The sequence below is a fragment of the Rhinopithecus bieti genome, unplaced genomic scaffold (assembly GCF_001698545.2).
Source record: "Rhinopithecus bieti isolate Rb0 unplaced genomic scaffold, ASM169854v2 scaffold_80089, whole genome shotgun sequence".
In the NCBI taxonomy this organism is placed as follows: Eukaryota; Metazoa; Chordata; class Mammalia; order Primates; family Cercopithecidae; genus Rhinopithecus; species Rhinopithecus bieti.
This window is the reverse complement of record NW_016830445.1, coordinates 185617-193619: the sequence shown is the minus strand read 5'-3', so window position 1 is coordinate 193619 and position 8003 is coordinate 185617. Positions and strand designations below refer to the sequence as shown.

The following is an 8003-nucleotide window of genomic DNA, read 5'->3' as shown; positions in this document are numbered from 1 at the left end:
TTTTTTTTTTTTTGAGATGGAGTTTCACTCTTGTTGCCCGGGCTGGAATGCAGTGACACAATCTCAGCTCCCTACAATCTCCGCCTTCCAGGTTTAGGCGATTCTCCTGCCTCAGCCTCCCAAGTAGTTGGGATTACAGGTGTGCACCACCACTCCCGGCTAATTTTTTGTATTTTTAGTAGAGACAGGGTTTCACCATGTTGGCCAGGCTGGTCTTGAACTCCTGACCTCAAGTGATCCACCTGCCTCAACCTCCCAAAGTGCTGGGATTATAGGCATAAGCCACCATGCCCGGCAGCAAAACTCCATCTTAAATAATAATAATAAAAATAATAAAAAGTCTCCCAACAGAGAAAAGCCCAGGACAGGATAAATTCACTACAGAATTCTAAAAGACATAAAAAAGAACTGATAGTAATCCTCCTCAAACTATTCCAAAAAATTGAGGAGAAGGAAATTCTCCCTAAATTATTCTATGAGGCCAGCACTACCCTGATACCAAATCAGTAAAGGACACAATACAAAAAGAAAACTACAGGCCAATATCCCTGATGAACAAAGATACAAAATCCTCAACAAAATAATATCAAACTGAATTCAATAGCACATCAAAAAAAAATACACCACGATCAAGTGGAACTTATGCCAGGGATGCAAGGATGGTTTAACATACACAAGTCAATAAATGTGATACATCAACAGGATGAAAACAAAACCACATGATCATCTCAATAGACATAGAAAAGCATTTAATAAAATGTAATATCCCTTCATGGTAAAAACTCAAACTAGGCATAGAAGAAACATATGTCAAAATACTAACAGCCATATTGACAAACCCACAGCTAACATCATACTGAATGAGGAAAAGCTGAAAGCATTTCCTCTAAGAACTCAAACAAGACAAAGATGGCCACTTTTACCACTTCTATTCAACATAGCACCGGAAGTCCTAGTCAGAAAAATCAGGCTACAGAAAGAAATAAAAGGCATCTATATTGGAAAAGAAAAAGTCAAATTGTTCCTCTTTGCAGATGACATATCTTACATTTAGAAACACTGAAAGACTTCACCAAAACAACTTTTAAAGCTGATAAATTCAGTAAAGTCTCAGGATACAAAATCAACACACAAAATCAGTAGCATTTCTATACACAAATAATGAAACAACCAAAAAAGAAATCAAGAAGGTAATTCTATTTGCAATAGTTACCAAAAAAGTAAAATAAATTTAACCAAGGAGGTGAAAGATCTCCAAAAGTAAAACTACAAAACACTGATGAAAGAAATCGAAGAGTATACAAATGGAAAGACATTTCATGCTCATGGACTGAAAAAATGAATATCATTAAGATGACCATACTGCCCAAAGCAATACACAGATTCAATGTAATTGCTATCAAAATACCAATGCCATTTTTCACAGAAATAGAAAAAACAATCCCAAAATTTGTATGAAACCAACAAGGAGCCCAAACAGCCAAAGCAATCCTGAGCAAAAAGAACAAAGCTGGAGGTATTACACTATCTGACTTCAAAATATATTACAAGGCTATAGTAACCAAAACAGCATGGTATTGGTGTAAAAACAGACACATAGACCAATGGAACAGAATAGATACACAGAAATATATCCACATATTTACAGCACCAAGAACATGGACTGGGGAAAGGATAGTCTCTTTAATAAATGGTGCTGGGCAATAAAAAAATGATAAAGGGGATATCACCATTGATCCCACAGAAATACAAACTACTATCAGAGAATACTATAAACACCTAGCTGGGCGCAGTGGCTCACGCCTACAATCCCAGCACTTTGGGAGGCTGAGGCAGGCAAATCACAAGGTCAGGAGTTCAAGACCAGCCTGGACAACATGGTGAAACCCAAATCTCTACTAAAAAAAAAAATACAAAAAATTAGCTGGGCGTAGTGGCAGGTGTCTGTAATCTCAGCTACTCAGGAGGCTGAGGCAGGAGAATAGCTTAAAACTGGGATGCAGAGGTTTCAGTGAGCCAAGATGACTCCACTGCACTCCAGCCTGGACAACAGAGCGAGACTCTGTCTCAAAAAAAAAAGAGAAAGAGAGACAGAGTACTATAAACACCTCTATGCAAATAAACTAGAAAATCTAGAAGAAATGGATAAATTCCTGGACACATACACCCTCCTAAGACTAAACCAGGAAGAAGTCGAATCCCAATAGTAAGTTCTGAAATTCAGGCAATAATGGTAATTGTCCATAGATGACATCTATTTTCTTATTTCCTGAGAACTTATTATGTTTACATTTAAAAGCAATAAAACTCTTTAAAAAGCACTGATATAATACAAAGGTAATAGCATCCAATACCCCTGTGGTAGGCAGAATTTCTCAAGGACATTCCCATTCTAACCCCCAGAGCCTGTGACTCTTGTCACTTCATGTAGCAAAAGTGACTGCCAGATGTGATTAAGGATCCTGAGATGGAGACATTACTCTGGATTACCTGGGTGGGCCCAAGGTAATCACGAGGGTCCCTATAAATGAAACAGGGATTAGGGAGGGCCAGAGTCAGTGTCATCAGAGTAATGTGGGTCCAAGCCAAGGAACGGAGGCAGTATCCAGGTCTCCAGACACTGGAAAATGCAAGGAAATGGATTCACTCTCAGAACCTCCAAAAGGAGCACAGCCATGCTGACACTTTGAGTTTAGCCAGTGACACTCTTGTCAGCCTTCTAACCTCCAGAATGCAAGGGAATATATGGGTGTTGCTTTAAGCCTGTATGTGATTTGTTATAGCAGCCCTAGGAGACTGCTGGTCCCTTTCTTCTATGTATGTGTTCATCTGTTCTGTCAACAAGGCTTTGCTGAGCTCTACTCTATGCCAGCCACCATCCTGGGCCTGGGGAATAGCATGAACAATTACATCCCCTGCCCCAGAGAAGTAGACAGAGCAGTTGGCATCTATTTAAAAGAAACTAGGTGAGAAAGAGAGAAAAAGAGAGAGGGAGAGAGGGAGGGAGGGAGGGAGGAAAGAAGGAAGGAAGGAAGGAAGGAAGGAAGGAAGGAAGGAAGGAAGGAAGGAAGGAAGGAACCCACCAACCAGGTGCCCAACTTTGTTCTGAACAGATTTGCAGTATCCATTTGGAATTCATTCTATATCCTGTTCTGTTAAACCTTTAATGTCACACTTTCAACAATCACTTATTCTTAAAAGAGTGATCCTACTTACAATTATGTATATTCTAATTGGGCAATATGACTGACAAAGGCCTTAATTATGGCCCACAATTCACACCTTAGTATGTTATTATGCCTTTGCTACAAGCTGGCATTTGTGAACATTACACCATGGTTCTGTCGATTATTGTTCTTGCAGGGCATTTGTGTGAGGTAAGGTGACAAACGATGGCAGTCCAACCACCAGAGCCTTTTATTTACCTGAGGAAAACATCTTTTGGTTACTTGAACCCAAACCACAGGGAGGGGCTTCCAGTAGGGGTCAACTCTGTCCCCAAGGAACTTAATTTGCTACTCTTGTAAATTACTGCACTAGTCATGTAAAGGTAGGATGATCACACTCCTATTTTCAGATGAGAAGACTAAGGCACAAAGCAATCAAAGGCAGCAAGTCAAGGAGGAAGAATTCATTTGCCATCTGTTTCACTTTCCATGTGGATCTTGTAGCAGTGGCTCCAAGAGGAACAGCCACATAAACTTCCAGGCTGGCTCATGATGGGGGCATGAGCATCCTTTCTTTTGGCGTTTTTTGTTTGTTTGTTTGTTTGTTTGTTTTTGTATGCTTCTATTTGCTGCAGTGAAATCTGCCTGTATCACTGTACTGGGTTGAATAGTGCCCTCCCAAATTCATACCCAACCAAAACCTATGAATGTGATCTTATTTGGACGAATGGTCTTTGCAGATATAGTCAAATTAAGATGAGGTTATAATGGATGAAAGTGGGCCCTAATCCAACAAGAGGTGTTCTTATAAGAAGACACAAACTTGGAAACAGACTCAGGAGAGAATTCCATGTGAAGATGGAGACACAGAGATTAAAGTGATGCAGCTGCAAGCTGAGGAATGCCAGGGACTGATGGTCACTACCAGCAGCAGGGAAAGACAAGATTCTTCTACTTAGAGCCTTTAGGGAGAGAATGGCCCTCCAAACACCTTGATCTTAGACTTCTAGCCTCCAGAGTTGGGAGACAATACATTTCTGTTGTTTTCAGCCACCCAGTTTGTGATACTTTGTTACAGCAGCCCTAGGAAAGCTGTACAAGCAAACATTACCTAAGCATTCTGGAATAATCAAGAGTAAGGAGTAGAGTAGGTAAGTTAATTCGACAGGCTTCCTGGAAGCTAGGAGCTTGAGAGAAGGTTCTTAAAGCAGGAAGAACACAGCTTGGGAAGGAGGATGACAGGTAACAAATGACATCTTCATTTGACCAAACTAAAGATTCCCTCCCAGGCCAGAAGATAACAAGGCATCCATACATGCACAAAGCACTGTGCATGACACTGCAGATGTGCAACATTTATCACGGCTGCTTAGCACAACAAGATACCTTTTCACATCTACCATGAACGCAAAAATTCAAGAGATGAATGGATTTGGGAAGAATGTGGAAATATGGAAGCCCATGGGCCCTGTTGGTGGGAGTATGATCCAGCAGTCATCCTAGAAGCTACCTGGCAGCACTTGGGGTGTGCCCCATGATGTGACACTCTGCTCCTGGGCACATGGAGAAGGATGCTTGCTGCTGCAATGACTGTGGAACAGGGAACTAGAGATACCTTGGGTGTCACACCCTAGGACAATTGGAAGCAACAAAGCAGATAAAGCAACATGAAGAGATCTTGAAAACACGGTTCTGAGTGCAAACAGTAGGAAACAGATCAGCACAATACTATTCATAAAAAGCACACTTGCACTCTACATATTTCACAAGGATATGTGCATATTTAATGACATAAAGAACAGGTGCTTCACAACCATGCGAATGTACTTAATACCATGGAGTTGTAGACTTAAAAACTGTTAAAATAGTAAATTTACCTGCCTGGGCAACATGAAACCCCATCCCTATAAAAAATAGAAAAATTAACTGGGTGTGGTGGTGCACACCTGCGGTCTCAGCTACTTGAAAAGCAGAGGCAGGAGAATCGCTTGAGCCCAGGAGGCAGAGGCTGCAGTTGGTCAAGATCATGCTACTGTACTTCCAGCCTGGGAGATAGAGCGAGACTCTGTCTCAGAAAAAATAGTAAATTTTGCATATGTGTATTTCACCACAGGAAAAAACTGGGAGGAAAAAAAGAGTGATGCTTAATGAGGACGGGGGAAAAAGTATAGATGGAGGATAAAGGGGAATATAAACTAATACAAGCCAAAGTGAGGCCATGCATTGTGGTACATGCCTATAATCCTAACACTTTGGGAGGCCCAGGTGGGAGGATCTCTTGAGGCCAAGAGTTTGAGACCAGCCTGGGCAACATAGTGAGATCCCATCTCTATAAAAATTTAAAAATTAGCCAGGCATGGTGGGGTGGGGTATGCCTGTAGTTCTAGCTACTTGAGAGGCTCAGAGAGTTCAAGGCTGCAGTGAGCTACGATTGATTGACTGACAAATTAGATAGACTACATAGATGGATAAACAGATAGATAAATAAATAATGTTTAAAATGACAGAGGGGTCTTGCACACCTTCCATGGTGACCTGAGACGTGAGACGAACTCCACTTTCTGCATCAGAGAGCCAAGAGGGTTAGACTAGGAGGGCAAACAAGGCGTGGCCCATCACGGCGACTGCACAAGAGGCCTTCAGGAAGTGATGACTCTCTCCATCCCCAGCAACAGCACACTTTTCCATGGACCTACTTGGAAATGGAATCATTGAGTCACCTCAAACTCCATCAGATGCAATAGCAACAGGAAAAAGAAGATGAAAACTATACTGAAGTTTGGGTAGTGGTATTTTTAAAAACCTAATTTAGGGGGCCAGGTGTGGTGGCTCACACCTGTCGTCCCAACACTTTGGGAGGTCAAGACAGGAGGATTACTTGAGGCCAGAAGTTCGAGACCAGCCTGGCCAACGTAGTAAAAACCCATCTCTACAAAAAATACAAAAATTGGCTGGGCGTGGTGATGCACTCCTGTAGTCCCTGCTACTCTGGAGCTGAAGTGGGAGAATCGCTTAAGCCCAGGGGTGGTGGAGGCTGTGGTGAGTCATGATTGTGCCACTGCACTCCAGCCTGGGCAACTATCAGCCTGCAGAGAACCCAAAGACATGGGAAACTGTGGTCTTGGAATTCTTGACCATTCAGCCCAGCAATTCTCAGATGCAAAATGCCCAGGTAGGGGATAGGATCCTGGAACACACACACACACACACACACACACACACACACACACACAGGAAAAACCTACGGAACTCTGAATAAAACATGGACTTTAATAACAGTGTATCAATACTAGTTTATTGATTGTGATAAATGTACTATACTAATTTGCAATGTCAATAATAAGAGAAGGATAAAGAGGCCAGATAATGGGTACAAAAAGGCTGGGTGCAGTGGCTCATGCCTGTAATCTCAATACTTTGGGAGGCCAAGGCAGAAGGATTGCTTGAGGACAGGAGTTCAAGAACAGCCTAAGCAAAATAACAAGACCCTGTCTCCATTAAAAAAATAAATAAATAAACTTTTAAATGGGTGCAAAAATACAGTTAGAAAGCTTAAGTTCTAGTATTACATAACACAGTAGAGTGACTCTAGTTAACAAGAATTTATTGTATATTTCAAAATAGCTAGATGAGAAGAATTATAATGTTCTCAACACAAAGAAATGATAAATGTGTGAGGTGGTGGCTATTCTAATTACCTTGACTTGATCATTACACATTATATACATGTATCAGAGTATCACAGGTACCCCCACAATATGTACAATGATACATCAATTTTTATAAAGTTTTTTGAATAGGGGAAACTGGGTGTGTAGCACATGAGAACACTCTGCTATTTTCACAATCTTCTATAAATCCAAAATGTTCTAAAATTTAAAAATCAAAAGGAAAAAAAATCCAGGTAGCTCCTGGGACCTATTTCATCCTACTAATCCTCCTGTTTTGTTGTTGTCGTTGCTGCTGTTGTTGTTTTAATGTGCAAAAACACTTCCCTTATTACTGTATGTTTACTGAAGACATTCCTTTTTTACTTTTATTTTTTAATTGACAAATAATAACTGTACACAGCTGGAGGTGGTGGCTCACACCTGTAATTCCAGCACTTTGGGAGGATAGGGCAGGCAGATCACTCGAGTCCAGGAGTTCAAGACCAGCCTGGGCTACGTGGTAAAACCCTGTCTGTACCAAAAATACAAAACTTAGCCAGGTGTGGTGGGACACACCTGTAGTTTCAACTACTTGGGAGGCTGAGGCAGGAGGACCACTTGAGCTTGGGAAGCAAAGGTTGTAGTGAGCTGAGATCTCCCCACTGTACTCCAGCCTGGGCAACAGATTGAGACCTTGCCTCAAAGTAATTAACTGTAGTACATATTCATGGGGCATATTGTGATGTTCTGATACATATAGTAATATAATGTGGGCTGGGTGCAGTGGCTCACGCCTGTAATCCCAGCACTTTGGGAGGCTGAGGCGGGTGGATCACTTGAGGTTGGGAGTTCAAGACCAGCCTGGCCAACATGGTGAAACCCTGTCTCTACTAAAACTACATGGCCAGGACGGTGGCTCACGCCTTTAATCCCAGCACTTTGGGAGGCGAAGATGGGTGGATCACAAGGTCAGGAGATCAAGACCATCCTGGCTAACACAGTGAAACGCCGTCTCTACCAAAAATACAAAAAATTAGCTGGGCAAGGTGGCACGCGCCTATAATCCTACCTACTCGGGAGGCTGAGGCAGGAGAATCGCTTGAACCCAGGAGGTGGAGGTTGTAGTGAGCCAAGATCGCGCCACCGCACTCCAGCCTGGGTGACAGAGCGAGACTCCATCTCAAAA

The 8003-nt window shown here is 42.0% G+C and overlaps 1 protein-coding gene across 1 annotated transcript in view; it reads right to left on the bottom strand.

Annotated features, from left to right (window-relative positions):
* Positions 1-8003, bottom strand: part of CD99L2 (CD99 molecule like 2) — a 131033-nt gene that overhangs the window by 91478 nt on the left and 31552 nt on the right. The gene's annotated exons all lie outside the window — the stretch shown is intronic.